The sequence below is a fragment of the Vombatus ursinus genome, unplaced genomic scaffold (assembly GCF_900497805.2).
Source record: "Vombatus ursinus unplaced genomic scaffold, bare-nosed wombat genome assembly UNPS02010548.1, whole genome shotgun sequence".
Classification (NCBI taxonomy): Eukaryota; Metazoa; Chordata; class Mammalia; order Diprotodontia; family Vombatidae; genus Vombatus; species Vombatus ursinus.
The window spans coordinates 9,335,876-9,352,643 of NW_020950326.1; the positions used below are offsets into that span (position 1 = coordinate 9,335,876).

Genomic DNA, 16,768 nt, shown 5'->3' on the forward strand with positions numbered 1-16,768 from the left:
CCTCTTCAGCGAAGAAATGTTCCAGGGAACAACAGAGATGTTTCTTTCAAGTCTTTTGCAATTGTACCATATCTCACACTTTGGCTACACCTTGCATTTGTGGCAGTCTACTCTTTTTTTTCTTTGTTTTTCTTTTTCAGTCAACTCTTTACATGAGTGGTAGATGTCAATATATTCACTGTCCAAACTTGTCATTTGTTCCACAAAAGGAATGAAAGAAGAAAGGGAAGAAGGAAGGAAAAAAGAATTTGTTAAGTGCCTACTATAACCCAGGCCCTATGCTAAACACTTTACACATTACCTCATTTGATCTTCATACAACCCTGGGAAGTAGGAGCTATTATTATTCCCATTTTACAGATGAGGAAACTCAGGAAGACAGTGGCAAAGTGATTTGCCCCTTTATTCTCTCCTTCCAACCCCCTTCCTGAGAAAGAAATTTAGCAGACCATTAACTGGAATTCCAACATTTGGGGGCAGATGCATTTTTCAAGGGAAAGGAAGTTCTTTAAGGAATGACTATTCCTGTGTGTAGTTGAGTTATACTTAAGGCAGAGGTCATTCAAGTTGGGGAGGTTGAGGAACTAGGAGGATAGGTTGTTTGAAGGGAGTAGGGCATAGTGAGAGAAGATTATGAGCCTGGTAATAAATTATTGAAGAGGAGGGAAAGGAAGATTTAACCCCAAGGAAAAGCTACATGGCCACTTGGTGGGTGTTGGGTATGTGGCAGAGGGAATGTTATTTTCAATCATCAGTTGATCTAGAAGGCTGCACATGTCCTTTCCAAATCATAAATTCTGTTCCTTTGAGCCTCTGTGAGTGAATTTAAAAGAAGAGAGATAGTCAATAAGTGATGGTAGCAGAAAGAGGGTCTGAAAGTGGCAGTGGGGAGGAAGGAGCTTGTCAACACCTTCTCCTGGCCCTGTATGTTAGAGAGTGTGTGAGGAACAATGAGGATTTAAAGAAATGGTAGTATGTACAGGAGAAAGCTAGGTGACACCAGAAGAATGAAGGAGTGGCAAAGGAAGACGTATAGGGTAAAAGGGGGTTTGGTGTTAACAATAGAAGTTGGTTTTGGAGGGCATAGTCAAAAAGAGAATGGATAAGGGTAAAAGGCTATTTACTACTGAGTGGCTTTACCATTGATTCCACTGCTGATCAAAGGCATCCTGCCTGATGCGTGTCCCCAGGCCAGGTAGTGTGTTAGGGAATAGTCTGCCCTAGTTACAAGGTGGGCCCCAAGAGGAGGGCATGAAGGACCCTGGACTTTGGGGACTGATGGCCTGGGGTTTGAGTGAGGGGACAGGCTAGTCTGGTGGTAGGCACTCTGCTAGGGGGAAGAAGTGTGTCTTACTTGGATATCTTTATCTGAAGCAATTCTGGCTGCTTCACTTCTAGCATGGGAAGGTTAAGGAAACTTAGTGTCTGCCTTCTGGGGCTAAACAGGATCAGTCCAGTCCCTCCTTCACATGACAGCCTTTCAGATACTTGAAGACTATTATCACTCTCAAATCTTCTCTTCTCTAGGCTTGGTCTTTCAACTGATGCTTTTGTGGTGTGGTTTCTAGCCCTTCTGCAATATACTATGATCTTCCCAGTGAGATTGTAAACTTCTCTAGGGCAGTTTTCTCTTCAGGTTCTAGGCCAAGGATGTTTGTTTTTGTTGTTCAGTCATTTTCAGTTGTGTCTGATTCTCTGTGACCCACTTGGGGTTTTCTTGGCAAAGATACTGGAGTGGTTTGTCATTTCCTTCTCCAGCTCATTTTATAGGTGAGGAAACTGAGGCAAACAGGGTTAAATGACATGCCCAGTGACTCCACACAGCTAGTAAGTGTCTGAGGCTGGATTTGAATTAATGAAGATGAGTCTTCCTGACTTTAGGCCCAGCCTTCTATCCACTGCACCACCTAGCTGCCCAAGGCCAAGGACATTGTGGATACTAAGTAATAAATAAATGGTCCTTGACTACATAGGTCCTTTCAATATGGCAGCCTTCTCAAGAGGTGCCCCAAGCTTTAGACCTTTCATCCTTTTCCCACTCTCTACCAAAATCTACTGATCCTCCATCTTATATCTTCTGGTACTGGTGGTAGGTGCTGATGGAAATGGATGCTTCTATGGGCATGCTGGAAGGTAGGAATGAGGATATATGTCAAAGACAAAATTGCTAGCTGTGTGATCTTGGGCAAATCACTTAACCCCCATTTGCCTCAGTTTCTTTATCTGTAAAATGGGGATGATAATAGCACCTACCTCCCAGGGTTGTTGTGAGGCTCAAACTAGATAATGATTGTAAAGCACTTAGCACAGCATCTGGCATATAGTAAGTGCTATATAAATGTTGTTGTTATTATTAATTGTTATAATTAATATTAGAGAAACAACGTAGGGCAGTGGGAAGTTCCAGTGTACTTGAAGGACATTGGGTTTGAATACCAGTGGGCTAACATTCACTTTCTGTGGGCAAGTCATTAACTTTTCTGAACCAGTGTCCTCATCTGAAAAAATAGCAATAGTAATACTCATCCCAGATACTTACAGTATACTTGTGGGGGGAAAGCTGTTTGTAAATGTAAAGCACTATTTAAATGTGACTTCTTGTTATGACTTTAATATTTTACTGAGGGCACCTCCATCACCCCACCAACCTCACCCTTCAACCCCATGGTTTCCTTGCATGTAACTTAAGCTATTACATCAAGTTCTTCTGTTATATATAAAGTAATAACCTAGGAAAGATCTTCATTAAAGGGAGGGAGGAGGAATCATGAAGAAAGAACAGAATGGGCAGTCTTATAAAATGCTGCCAATCCTTTTTGTCCAAGGAGAGAGATTTCAAATAGGATTATCTCATGGGAACTTTGGATTGGATATCTTAATTTTGAAAATCATTCCATTACATAAACATGCTAGGATTTTCAAACGGGGTGCTCTGTGCCTAGGATTCTGTCTTTATTTAGAGTGAGACTAAGACATATGTGGGTCTGGTAGGCATCTTGGCATAGTGGATAAAGCACTGTACCAAAATACAAAGTACAATCAAGAATACCTGGTTGGAATCCCACCTCAGACAAGTGACACAGCTGCTCTGAGACTCATTTTCCTTGTCTGTAAAAGGAGGATAATAATAGTACCTACCTCACAGGGTTAATGTGAGGTTCAAGTAGGATAATAATAAGAATTATATAGTGCTTTAAGGATTACAAAGCACTTTTACATATGTTAGCTTGTTTGACTTTCTCTATGAGTAAAGCAGAATTGTAGGAGCTCAAAAGAAACATGAGATGTGCAGATTTAGAGAATCCACCCCAAATGTTCATGTGGACTATTTGTGCCCACCTGTAGTAGAGCCTTTCAAGCTTGTATTGGCGTGATCAGCCATAGTTGGACACACTATACCTTAACTCCAGCATAGTGATGTCATTTTGGTCCTCTTCGAGGACAAAGACAATAACCAATAACCCTGTGAGATAGATACATTATTATCCACATTTTGAAGTTCAGGAAACAGAGGCTGAAGGAGGTTAAGTCACTTGCCCAGGGACACATCCAGGGATGCAAAGCTAGTAAATGTTTGAGGCGGGATTCAAATTCAGGTCTTCCTGACTGTAAATCCAGGAGTCTATCCACTGGGTCCACTTAGCTGCATTCACATATGCAGGGTATTACAAAAGTGTTTAAAAGCTTCAATAGCTCCAAACTGCAACAAAACTGTTGGGACATCTTGTGCAGCAGCAATGACAATAAATAAATTAGTTTGTAAATCTTAAAGTGCTATTATTATTATTATATACTATATAATTAATTATATAATTATTATATGTTGTAAATCTTAAAGTGCTATATATTATTATTAACAACAACATACAAATCACTTTGTAAATCTTAAAGTGTTATATGTAGTTGAACTATTATTATTATTAATAACAATATGTAAATCACTTTGCAAATCTTAAAGTGCTATGTAAAGTTGGACTATTATTAATAACAACACCAATATGTAAATCACTTTGTAAATCTTAAAGTGTTATATGTAGTTGAACTATTATTATTATTAATAACAACAATATATAAATCACTTTGTAAATCTTAAAGTGCTATATGTAGTTGAACTATTATTATTAATAACAACAATATGTAAATCACTTTGTAAATCTTGAAGTGCTATGTAAAGTTGAATTATTGTTATAATTCTTAATTATAACTGGGTTGTGGAGGGTCACAATCATTTCTCTGATATCAGTATCGAAGGTTAGGGATATATCCCCTTATACTCAGAATGTCCTAATTTCTCTTGGTAGCTTGTTAATTATCTTTCTTCCAGGAATTTAGCTAAACTTCTCCTGAAACAATTTAGATTTTAATAACCCAAACTCATTCCTTCCTAAACACTCACCAGTGATTAAAAAAAATCACTCAGCTCTTCAGAAACGTGAAGCAAGGGTGTGCTTGTTGCTGCTGCTGCTTCTACCCACCACTGCATTGGCAGCTGCATTTCTGATGCCTCGCTCTCTGGCCTTTTACCTTCTCTGACAATCTCGAGTCAGTGTTTGACGGCTGAGGGACACAGGTGCCAGGCTGGGTTATATGTGTTTCAGTGGTGACATTGGAGTCGGCAGTTCTTTGACAAGTTTGGCAACTGACCTATTTTAATACATTTTAGCTGTCTTTGCTGCTACTGATTCAAGAACTAGAGAGCTGTCGCTCTGGAGGAAGGCCCAGAACTTGTTTCTCTTGTAACCTGGTGTACAGGGAATCATCAGCAACTGTCACAAAGGACTGCACTGACAGAAAGGATGCTTCCTATTGAGAGCTAGAGATTTTGAAAGTGAACCCACTCCACTAAAATAAACAAAGAAATAAATTCCACTACCCTCCCAACTTCCCTCTTCCTCGTTGTTTCACTGATGCATTGATCAATGAAAGAAGGTCAAGACATTTTCCAAGATCTATCTGAAAGAATGGTGACTTGGCCTAGTGCATAGAGAGGTGGCCATGAGTCAGAAACACCTAGGTTTAAGCCCTGCCTTTGACATGCACTGGCTACTTGACCCTGGCAAATCACTTAATCTTTCAGTTCTTTAGGCAGCTCTTTTAGATTTAAAGTTGTAGAACAGGTGCCAATGTGTATTGATGGAGGGAGTTTCCTACACCAATAAAATCACAGTTCCAGACCTCATCCTTTCTGAAATAACAGTGCTCACTGTATCTTTGTACAGAAAAGTCTTTCAGTCATGTCTGACTCTTGGTGACCTCATTTGGGGCTTTCTTGGCAGAGATACTGGAGTGATTGGCCATTTCCTTTTCCCGTTCACTTTACAGATGAGGAAACTGAGGCAAACAAGGTTAAGTGCCTTGCCCAAGGTCACATAGTGTCTGAGGCCAGATCTGAACTCAGGAAGAAGAGTTTTCCTGATTCCAGGCCCAGCACTCTATCCACTGTGCCATCTCGTTGCCCCAGGCCAAGGACATTGTGGATACTAAGTAATGAATGAATGGTCCTTGACTACACAGGTCCTCTATTCATCTGAGTCTTCCCAGAATTCTTTTTCTTCAAGGGTCAATTCAGTTACCACTTCCTCTGTGAGGCCTTCCTTATATCCTTCAGTCCATCATTTCTTTCTCAGAGAAATAAACCAGTAGCTGCCTAATAAATACTTGTTAATTCACTGATGGGGGCAACTAGATAGCTTGGTGGATAGAGTGCTGGGCCTGGAGTCAGGCCTGAGTTCAAATCCAACTTTAGACACTTACTAGCTGTCTGACCTTGGGCAAGTCATTTAACTGCTATTTGCCTTAATCCACTAGAGAAGGAAATGACAAACCACTCCAGTATCTTTGCAAGAAAACTCATAAACAGTATGGTTCATGGGGATCACAAAGAGTTGGATACAACTGAACAATTGACTGATAGACCCTATGATTCAGGAATCCTTTGAAGGTTCTGAAGAAGGTGGTATCAAGTGTAAGGAGGGATTCTAGTAACATTAATGTGATGTTTTAGAGAGGCATCATGGCTTCTGAGCAAGAAGGCAAGGCTTAGAGGCATGCCTTAGTCTCTGATACATACTGGCTGAGTTTCTATCGGCAAGTTATTTAATCTCTCAGTCCTCTAGAGAGCTTTCTAAGATAGTAAATTACAGAAAAGGTGCTGACTGGTTTTGATAGAGAGAGTTTCCTCACCTGAGAGGGAGTTCCCTAGACCAATGAAATCATGGGTCCAGTCTCTATCCTTTCTCCCTTAACATGATATTTGTGAACTAAGGATAAGGATGTCAGGGGATAACTGGCCTTTGGCCATTTAATTTCTTTTTCATATAATCCTAAAATGATAGGGTGTTAAAACACCAGGAAAATAATTAATAATAACAATAACCACAATAACTAACATTTTCATAGTACCTACTATGTGCTAGGCAATATGCTAAGTGCTTTACAATTATTTTCTCATTTGATTTTCACAGTAACTCTGGGAGGTAGATGCTATTATTATCCCCATTTTACAGATGAGAAAAATGAGGCAACCAGCGATTATCCAGCATCACAAGCTGATAAGTGTCAGGCCTTCATGATTCCAGGCCCAGTGCTCTCTCCACTGAGGCATCTAGCTGCTCATGTGATCACAATCTGGTGCATTAATAGTCATTTTATTATAAGGCAGAGTTGGGAATCAACTCATCAAAGACCAGTTACCTCTTTACACTGTGGCTAGGTATCTTCCTGTTTTTGCATCCACTTTTCTGTGTGACTTGGCATGTGTTCTAATCTTAAGTTCCTTCTCTGTAATACCAGGCTGCCTATTCAGTGCTGAGGGGAGGAATGACTTCAGAGACAAATTTTATGCGATTGTGGAAAAAAAAGGGCCTGTATCTCCAACAATTAGTACCTGCTGTATTATATTTATCTTTTGCTACTCAGGTCCCAATTTCCTTCACTGGCTGAAAAGCAGTCACCTTCCCTGCATGCTGCCTGCTAATAATCCATCACCATATGACCCCATAGTCAGGTGTAAGAAGGGAACAATGCTCCGGCTGATTGCAATGGGGCCTTCTGGAAAACTCTCCTATTGTGTGCATTGCTGCTATTAAGAGGGTTAAGTCACACAAAAGGTGGTCATACTACTTTTTCCTCCCTTTTTCCAAAATCACTTCAGTCCTATATGGGTCAGAGGACCTCCAGGAAAACTCACAAAGGGGAAGAAATAAGAATGAGACATTCCTTCCACTCAGGAGGAACATCTTTGGTCTTTGTTCACCTCAAAACAAGAAAGTCAGAAATAGCCTCTCCCCCCGCTCCCAATTTCTTTCACTTCTTGTCTTGTGGCTCAAGTTAGTAAGAGGGATACATTTTCTCTTATTTTTTTCCTTTTGCACTTAACCTGTTTTTTCTTCCATTACTAAAAAAGAAAGAAAAAAGACCAGTTCTTGCTTTGTAAAAATTTCTTTTAAATCAATCATTGAAATTCTTGCACCATGGGTCAAATGAATCTCCATAATTTCAATGGCAGAAAAAAACATGATGAGCTGCTTTGCCCCATTTCCCCAGTGTCCTTGCATACCCCCTCTTCTCTCCTCACCAAAGACTAGAATTCATAACAAAGGACAATCCCTCCATCCCTCACAAACTTTTGTGACACTCACAGAACACAATATCAATAACAATTAATTAATAAAGCCACTAACCTACTCTAGACAATCCATTGATCAAGAATTATAACCTTGTAAGATACAGGTTCTTATTTAACTACAAAACCTCTGGAGATAGAATGTAATTTCATGCTACGTCTCCTTGGGTTGCTTACTGCTTCAAAGCGACTGTATCACTGAAAGTATTTAAAAGAGAAATTGCTCCAGGGGATATAAAAATTCTTAGATGTTTGCATCTAAATAAACTGGCAGTGCCATTAGAAGAAAGATAAAGGCATATTATTAAACAGGCTGTAATTAAAGTATTGATTCTTTCTGCATGAATGGAAAGCAAAGAAGTATTAATTAGTAATTAATATAATCTAAGATCAGAGTAGGAAGATACTAAACTGAGGTGCTCAATCCAATATTGAGCTGTATATTGTTTTCCAATTAGATGACTTAAACTTGGGGGAGAATTATGGCAAGAGGAGTTAATGTTTTTATTCAGCTTAAAGCTAGAATTTTTCCTTCTCAAATTGCTGCATTTCTAGGTAGTTCCCTTAGTTTAAAACACTGGAAGAGAATACCAGGACTGTTTGGAGTTGGAGCAGCCACAGTGAATCACTATGGTATTTGGTATTAATTCCCAAAGCCAGTCTTTATATGGTCTCCATAAAGGGGAAGGAACTGGCTGCCATCTTTGTGTTGGGATTTTTTTTTGGGGGGGGATGGCACTCCAGTCTACCCTCTAAAACTATTCACTTTCATTGAACAGGAATTTATTAATTACCAATTACGTTCAAGGCACTATCACAGCATGCTAAGTGATGGGCATACAAAAGCAAAAATGATAGCATCCCTGCCCTCAAGGTGATTACATTCTATTGGGGCAGAAGTGGGGGTGGGGTGGGAACACAACATTTACATAGACAAAAAAATATAAAATATGTGCCAAATAAATGCCATGAATTTTTAAGGTGAGGAAGAAACTATTAATAATTGAAGGGATCAGGAAAGGTCTTGTTGGAGGTGGCACCTGAGTTAAGCCTTGAAGGGAGATCTCTTTAAGGGATGCTAAGACATGGAGGTGAGTTGGAAGAGAATTCCAGGAATGAAGAGGTAGTTGTCTGTGTGAAAGCACAGTTCCAAGGTACAGCAAAGGAAAAATAAATGGCTGGACTATTCCCATTTTTTCATTTTACAATGAGAGATGAGGCTTAGGAGAAGGGGACATAATGACTTACAGTCAGACTTATGAGTAAATGGCTGATGTCAAATGCTTTCCCGCAAGTATTTGATAGTGAGTGGGGAACTGCTGTGCTTTACAGGAGTCAGGGAGAAGGGAAAAAGGCAAAGGGAGGAAAGGCTGATAGCCTCCAGGACAAGTTTCACAGTTTTGCCAGGGACCTGTCCTATCTCATCAAGTGCATTGTCTGCATCAATATCATTCCCTTCCTTGGGTGATTGCACTGACATCTTTCTCTGTTACTCATGATAGTTGTCTCTCCATATGCAAACTGGTCTAAATTTAGAGAAATGAACAATTAAATGAACCAACCCCAAAACATAGACTGCTTTAATTCATACAATTTTGTTTCATCTGTGGTTTGCTAAATAACTGGGTTCACTACATTTTTCACTTCTCACATATTTGTGTTGATCTAAAAAAGCCTATTATTTACTTCCAACTCTACCCCTTTAATGTGGATGGTTGATCCCCCCCAAACATCAGAAGGAACACAAGTGATTGGTTAAGTGATTTACTTGCAAAAAGTTAATAACAGAGCCAAGAGTAGACTCCACATCTTCAGACTAAAATCCATGTGCTCATTCATCATTCTGCACCAAGAATGAAAAAAAAAAAACTGGGAGCATCCCTCTCTCTTTTCACCTCTCCCTCTCTCTTTTTTTTTGGCTAGGCAGTAGGGTTAAGTGACTTGCCTGGTCATACAGCTATTAAATGTTATGTGTCTGTGTCTGAGGCTGGATTTGAACACAGGTCCTCCTGAATCCAGGGCTGGTGCTCCATCCACTGCACCATCTAGCTGCCCCACCTTTCCCTCTCTTGATCAATTTTCCCTGTCTTTTCTACTTTGAAGAGAAATGGCCAGGAATGCTTGGCTGCCTTGGAGGTGGAAGCAGCCCTGGGTGGTTTGAAAAACCCATCTATTTGCCCCCAAAGAGACTCCTGGGAAGAAATCCATGTATTTTGTCAGTTTCTAGGTAAATATTGAGACAGGTAGAGAAAAGAGGACAGCAGATAATGGAACTACTATGTCAATTATAGAGACTTACTCAGGGATGAGATGAAAAAGGTGAGATGTTTTACTAATTCCTGGATGAACTTTTGTCTTTGATGGGTGAACCATAGCACAAAGGAATAATTTCAGAGGTGAGAGACCCTGGTCTGACCTTGTGTTTGAGCTGTAATGTACTTTTTCTCTTTAAGGGAAATTCTAAAATCTCAGACAGTTAGGTGGTTCAGTGGATAGAGTGCAAGACCTCAAGTCAGGAAGATCTGAGGTCAAATCCCACCTCAGACACTTACTAAATATGTGACCCTGGCAAGTCGCTTAACCTCTGTTTGCCTCAGTTTCGTCATCTGTAAAATGAGGGATAATAATAGCACCTACCTCTCGGGTGGTTGTGAGGATCAAATGAGATGATATTTGTCAAGTGCTTTCCAAACCTTATAGCAATAAAACTGTTCATTATTAAAACCCTCCCTTCTACAGTATTCTGATAGAGTCCATGACAGAGAAACCTTTACCACTTGATGAAGAGCTACAGAGAACTGAAAGAGGAATGGCTTCCAGCTGGCTGCTGGGAGCTATGGAGAGTAATAATGAGAGAGATGAGCATCAATTGCTGTGAGCTGCAGAGTGAATAATATAATACGATTTGCTTATTAAGTAACTGCGAGCCCCACCAAATGCATGGCTATGGGTAATTGAGGGTGTACTGGTCTCTAGGGAAAAGGTTGTCCATTGTTGAGGTTTGTTAATTTCTGTGAACTCTTACTTTAGGAGGTTGAGGAAGCCAACCTAACCTCAGATACAGAGAAGCTGAAAATGACTGAATCTCAAAAACTAGGGGTATATCTATGTCTATGCCTTTGTCTATGACTCTATCTACTTGTCATGTCAAGTCAAATCAAGAAACATTTATTAAGCACCTACTATGTTCTGGACGATGTGCTAAGTGTTGGGGAGACAAAGGAAGGCAAAATAGTCCCTGTCATCAAAGAACTCACCATCTAATGGGGAGTGAGCATGCAATCAACTATTTACAAAGGATGTATACAAGATAAATTGAAGATAATCAACAGATAATCAACAAATAGCGTGAAGAAGGACCTGGAAAGATGTCTATCTATACTTCCATCTATCTATCTATCTATCTATCTATCTATCTATCTATCTATCTATCTATCTATCCATCTATCTATCCATCTATCTATCTCACTCTATAAATTTTTATTTACACATATATATATGTAGGTATATAAAAGGAGTTTACCTAATTGGTGAGAATACCATTGTTAGACACAGGGCAAGGATACATGATAAAAAATCAGAACCAGTAACAGTTGCGATCAGTGGACAGATTCCCTGGGCATGCACGTATTTTTTGTTCCCCCATAGTGAAACTTGTCCAGGGTCCCAGTGTCATAGCAACCAGAGTAAAGTGAGAGCTCTTAGTCAGAGGAGCAATAAATCCAAACTCAAGATTGTTTTTATACCTTAGGTGCTGGATATTTTGGGTGTTGCATCAAGCCTGGGGTGTTCAGGCAATAGTTAAGACAGGGTCTACAGATTTGGGTCATATCTGTCTGTTTTACATTTTAAAACATGGTTTTTCTGATTTTTCCCCGTTAATTTTGCTATCTTATTTTTTTTCTTGCTCCCACCTAGTTAAATTCTTACTTTCCTCACTGCCTTCAGAGTACATATGTCAGTGGGAGTTGCAGCTGGGCTTGGCGAAAGTCCACCAGAGCTCTGATAGAAGTTCTGTTTTTTTTCTTTGACCTGAGAATAACCTACTTCAAACGAATTTTATGTATTATGTGCTTGCAGGGGAAGTTGATGACAACAAAATGGCTAATGTCACTTAGTGAAGTTATCAGATTTCCTTAGTGGGTAAGAAATCTGCCCAGGGGTATATGGGCCCTTATGTCACACAAGACACTGGCACAAGGGTATATTCAAACGTACATATGCACATACTCATATACACAAATACAAATATATGAAGTTATCTATAGATGTACATTTGCACATATGCAATATATTTATGCATATCATATATCATCTGCTAAAATCATTTTTTGATGCCTCATGGTGACATGGAGGTGACCCTGGGTTCTTGAAGTCTATTCCAATGGAACACAAGTTCTGACCCAATCTATTGAGTTGGAAGGACTTTAAGAATGGTATGTCTGTTGTCTGATAACTCTATAAATTTGGTAAAAATTATTGAAAAGGGGGTAAATAAACTTGTGGGATTAAAACTCTCCCTTCTCTTTCCTCTTGTTGATAGCATCTGATTGCTCAATGGTGAGGAATTTTTCAGCTTTAGCAACACTGGAAGACTGTCTCTACCCAAATTATAGGAGGATATCTTTGCTGCTGTACAGAGCTTCTACACCAATAAGACCTCAGTATGTGTATAGTTGTTTTTTTTTAATGTGGCCCTTTCATTTTTGGTGGGTTGGTGATGCTCCATTTAAAAATTGACTCCTTTTCCTTGTCTATAATTCATAGGTCTACACGTAATAAGACTTAAAGTCTTATTCACTTACAGGTGATTATCCACAATAAAACTCCAACAGGCTACTACATTGTGGATTTACAAATAGTTGTGCTTTTTTTCTCCCCAAACCACCAATTGATTTATATACAGCTATTTGATCAGATATCATGTGCAAGGCATTGTGCTAGGGGCCTTATAGACCAAATCTTAGGATCATATCTCATAGATTTAGAGCTGAAGGGGACCTTATAGGTTATCTAGTCCAGACAGATGAGGAGACTGAGGCACAGAGAGGCTAAATGAATTGACAAATTCACATCCATAATTGATTGCAGAGCCAGGATTTAGAATTCAAATTCTCTTTCACCAAATCCACTGCTCTTTCCACTATACCATATAACATAGAACATAGTCATGATCTAATGAGTGTATACACACCTATTTAAATACATATGCATTTATATAATACACACAGAGCACATATGTATGCTATACATGCATTTGTACTTTATGTATACTGAACATGTTTATACTGCATGCATACTAATTCAAACCAACATACATTGTAGACATTACATGTATTAGAATGTGTGTTTTTTGGAACTGGACTATCAACTTCATGAAAACCTGTGTTCTTTGCTATAGGAGACATTCTGTAAACCTAAAACATCTCCAAACCTCCTCTATTTGTTTGTCTTATTGTAAATTCCATGATATTTTAGCAAGCTGAGTGTTTTCTTTGCTGTGAGGCTTGCTTGGAGACCAGGACCACTGGAGCAATCTGCCTGCATTGCAGGCAGGGGCAGGATTTTCTGCCTCTTTGGGTTATTTCCTTTCTTAATTGGCATGGATGAATTGCTGAAGCTGCTCTCCTGCATTATGTGAGGGCATTTTGCCACCCGGACAGATGGGCACAGGAGAGAAATGTGCCAGGGAATGGCTGTGTGAGCATGAAGACTGAGGATTAGGGGCTGGATGCCTGTCCTGGAATGTCAGTGCAGTAATTTGGATTGAGTCCCTGCATGTGTGCTGAAGGGGGTTGGGCTAATTCATTGATTCAACACCACTGAGACTTTATGTGGGAGACTGAAAGTGAAACATTGGAGTGTTGCTTAGAGTTGGCTTTTTTTTTTTTAAGAATGCAGGAAAAATGGGACGTGACAGCCTCAACTCTGGAGGTGCTGCTAGGCCTGAGACCCAGCCAAGTTCTTGCTCTACCCCAGGGGTAAGGAAACCCAGAGCCAATTTTGCCATTATCCTACTTCCCATTTTCATTCAGTCACCCGTAAGAAAATTTGCCTGGCCCAACACACCATCAGTTCTGTTTTTTGTGTTCCCTCCCTCTTCATTTTGATTTGATTTTTAGTCAATAATTCAACTGGATTAAAAAAATATTGAGTACTCATGTGTTCAACCCTGAACTTAGATCAATGTAGGCTGTAGTGTAATAACTGAAGTGTACCCATGTTGGAAAAAATTAATTTACTCCGACTCTGGGTACGTTATTGTTGCATCATTCATTTGAATATTTTATTAGCATTCATTTGAATTGTTGACATAATATTTAACACATGTAATATATATAATCATGTTATTTACATCATACCTGTAGTAAGTATGCACTTATGTCTATCTTACTATTTTTGTCTTTAGGAAGTTCTTTGTAAATAGGTACTATATGAATCAGCCAGGACTGGGTCTAGCTAAAACTGAGAAGTCAGTGAAATTTTGTATTTGATGCCTTCCCAAGTATACTATGGACATTTTCGTGCTGTGTACTGACTTCTCTCCTTGTTTCTTCATGGACTGTGTGTCTCATCATGGTAACATTTCTATATTCAGCTATAATCATTTGTTTGTTTGAGGGGTAGCCCTTGGACATATCTTCAGTCAGAGCAAGTCTTCAGGGACTAGTTGCATGCAACATTGGGAAAAGTAGTCCAGTGTCTTAACAGGCTGTTCTTTCAGCCTGGGCATCATAAGACTTGGATTGGAATAGGGATGGGGGGGGAAGGCTTTTAACTGCTTTATGGGAAGCTCAAACTGATCTAAAAGAGGAGGGGGAAGAGAGTTGGGAATCATGAGTCTTGGATTGGAAGGAGGGGGATGGCATTGGATTTTTTGACTTCCCCAAGGAAGCTTAAATTGGTCTAGAAGAGGAGCAGTGGAAGCTTTCTGGGCAGCAATGGCTATAGTGTTAATCATTGAGTCTTTCTCTTCTAGGCACTGTAGAGAAAGGAAAACAACAATTGAGGGGAGAAAGATTTAGAGAATTCAGTGATGGAAGAGGCTCTCCCTTTCTGACTTGAACTTCTGATCATGATGAAATATCTCTTCAGGCAAGAGGCTGAACTGTATTGTCCTTTTGTGAGAAGATGTTGAAGATCAACAAAGTTTATCTTTCTCCAACTCTTTTTTACTTACATGTTATTAATGATCTATATATGATGTTTCCTTGTTATGTTCTAAGCACTTCCTTGATATTGACTTCATTCTTTCTACATGTACATTTAGAGTAGATCAGGAAATATTGCATTTCCCAGGGTGTGATTTGGTTGGTTGCCTCCATTGGGTTCAAATGGGGAAGACTTTGGCTTTTTGCTTCCTCAGAGTTTAACTGACTGGGAAGTTTGCTTTCCAGCTTGGACATTAGGTGCTTCCTGGGGGTATGATGAGCTATTATGTATTTTATGAATAATTCTAGAAACCTTCCCTGTGCAAAATTTTAAGTTGAATCCAATTCTTCACCTCTATTATAATGGGCTTATTGTTTTAATAAGATGTGCTGGATAAAAATCTCTAATCCTTCCTCTAGTGTGTATGTGGGGGGTTGGGATTGGAGGAGGTTTGAGAGAATAGTGTGTCCCTTGGCAAATCTCTGCCTTATGTCTGAAAGGATATGGGGAGAAATGAGAGGGAGAAAGAAGAGAGGGAGAAAGAGAGGAAGTCTGATATCGGAAGAGAAAATTCTGCCTCTGACTCACACCATGTGTAAAGACAAGTATCTGAGAGAATTCAACTCCTTCTCACAGAAAGGAGGGTAGAGGAAAATGCTTCTTTGCCAGCCAACCTTGTTAGCCATCACGACGCCTACACATTATACTGGAATTGAGGTGTGACCTTAGTTTATTACAGTCATCACTGGCTATGAGTAAGAGGTAGGGTTTCTTTTGGAGGAGGAATGGTCCAGACCTGTAATTTAATGGGTATATAAAACTCCTTAGAAACTCCAGATCCTACATTTGTTGTCTAGTCATTCAGTTGTATCTGATCCTTCACTCCAAGAACCATTTCATGCCAATAATGTCCATGGAATTTTCTTGGCAAAGATAATGGAATGATTTGTCATTTCCTTCTCCAGTGGATTAAGGCAAACAGAGGTTAAGTGACTTGCCCAGGGTCACACAATTAGAAAGTGGCTGAGGTCAAATTTGAACTCAGGCCTTCCTTACTCCAGGCCCAGCACTCTTTTCACTGTGCTACCCAGCTGCCTCCAACTCTTACCTTATGACATGCAAATAGTTGTGCTTTATTTGCAAATAGCCAATTAATTCACAAACACTGGGCTCCTACTGCATGCCGATTGGCCACTGTTCTGCAACTTGTAGCCTGAGAATTGCCAGAGGTACTGAGGGGTAAAGGATAATTATCTTTAGTTTCATAGTTATGTAGGACTTTCTAGAGCTGGAATTTCTTAGCAGGACCAAGTTTCATTCAATATTTTTATAAGATAATCATTCACATTTCTATGCTGCTTCACAATTTACCTAGCTTTTCCTATGACAACACCCAAAAGGTAGATAGTACAGGTATTGTTATGCTAATTTTACAGAGGAGGCAACTGAGGCTCAAAGAGATTAAGTGGTTTTTTCATAGTTACAGGTGTCAAAACAAGGACTTGAATCTAAGTAATGTGAAAGTAAATCTAAGTAATGTGTAAGTAAAGTTCAGTGCTCTTTATAAAACTCCCCAGGGTCCCTCTAAAAAATCCCGAACATTTTGTCTAATACTTCTTCTTTTCCTGATTTTAATGAGTAGGGTCTTAGTTAATGACAAAGTAGTGAATGGATAAGGGCTTACAGTATATTTTCTCTCCCTAGAGGGATTTGCATTTTTGTAGGGGACTCCTGAAGCCTTAAAAAGAGTGAAATTGTCATGGTAGAATCACAGGAGGTGGAGCTCACATTTTTGGGCAGGGTCATATTTTTAGTCAGCTAGGGGGTACAGTGGATAGAGTGCCAGGACTGGAGTCAGGAAAACTCATCTTCCTGAATTCAAATCTGTCCTTAGACACTTGCTAAATGTGTGACCCTGGTCAAATCACTTTACCCTGTTTGCCTCAGTTTCCTCATCTGTCAAATGATCTGGAGAAGAAAATGGCAAACTAC

At 39.6% G+C, this 16,768-nt stretch overlaps 1 long non-coding RNA gene across 7 annotated transcripts in view; it reads left to right on the forward strand.

Moving 5' to 3' along the window:
* Window positions 1-15,756, forward strand: part of LOC114037769 — a 58,770-nt gene extending 43,014 nt beyond the window's left edge. For all 7 annotated transcript variants that reach the window (XR_003568497.1, XR_003568500.1, XR_003568499.1 and 4 more), the window contains 4 exons: window positions 12,168-12,288; window positions 13,519-13,605; window positions 14,034-14,203; window positions 14,604-15,756. This is a non-coding gene — a long non-coding RNA (uncharacterized LOC114037769). The remainder of the gene's footprint in view (window positions 1-12,167; window positions 12,289-13,518; window positions 13,606-14,033; window positions 14,204-14,603) is intronic.
* Window positions 15,757-16,768: the final 1,012 nt, after the last annotated feature.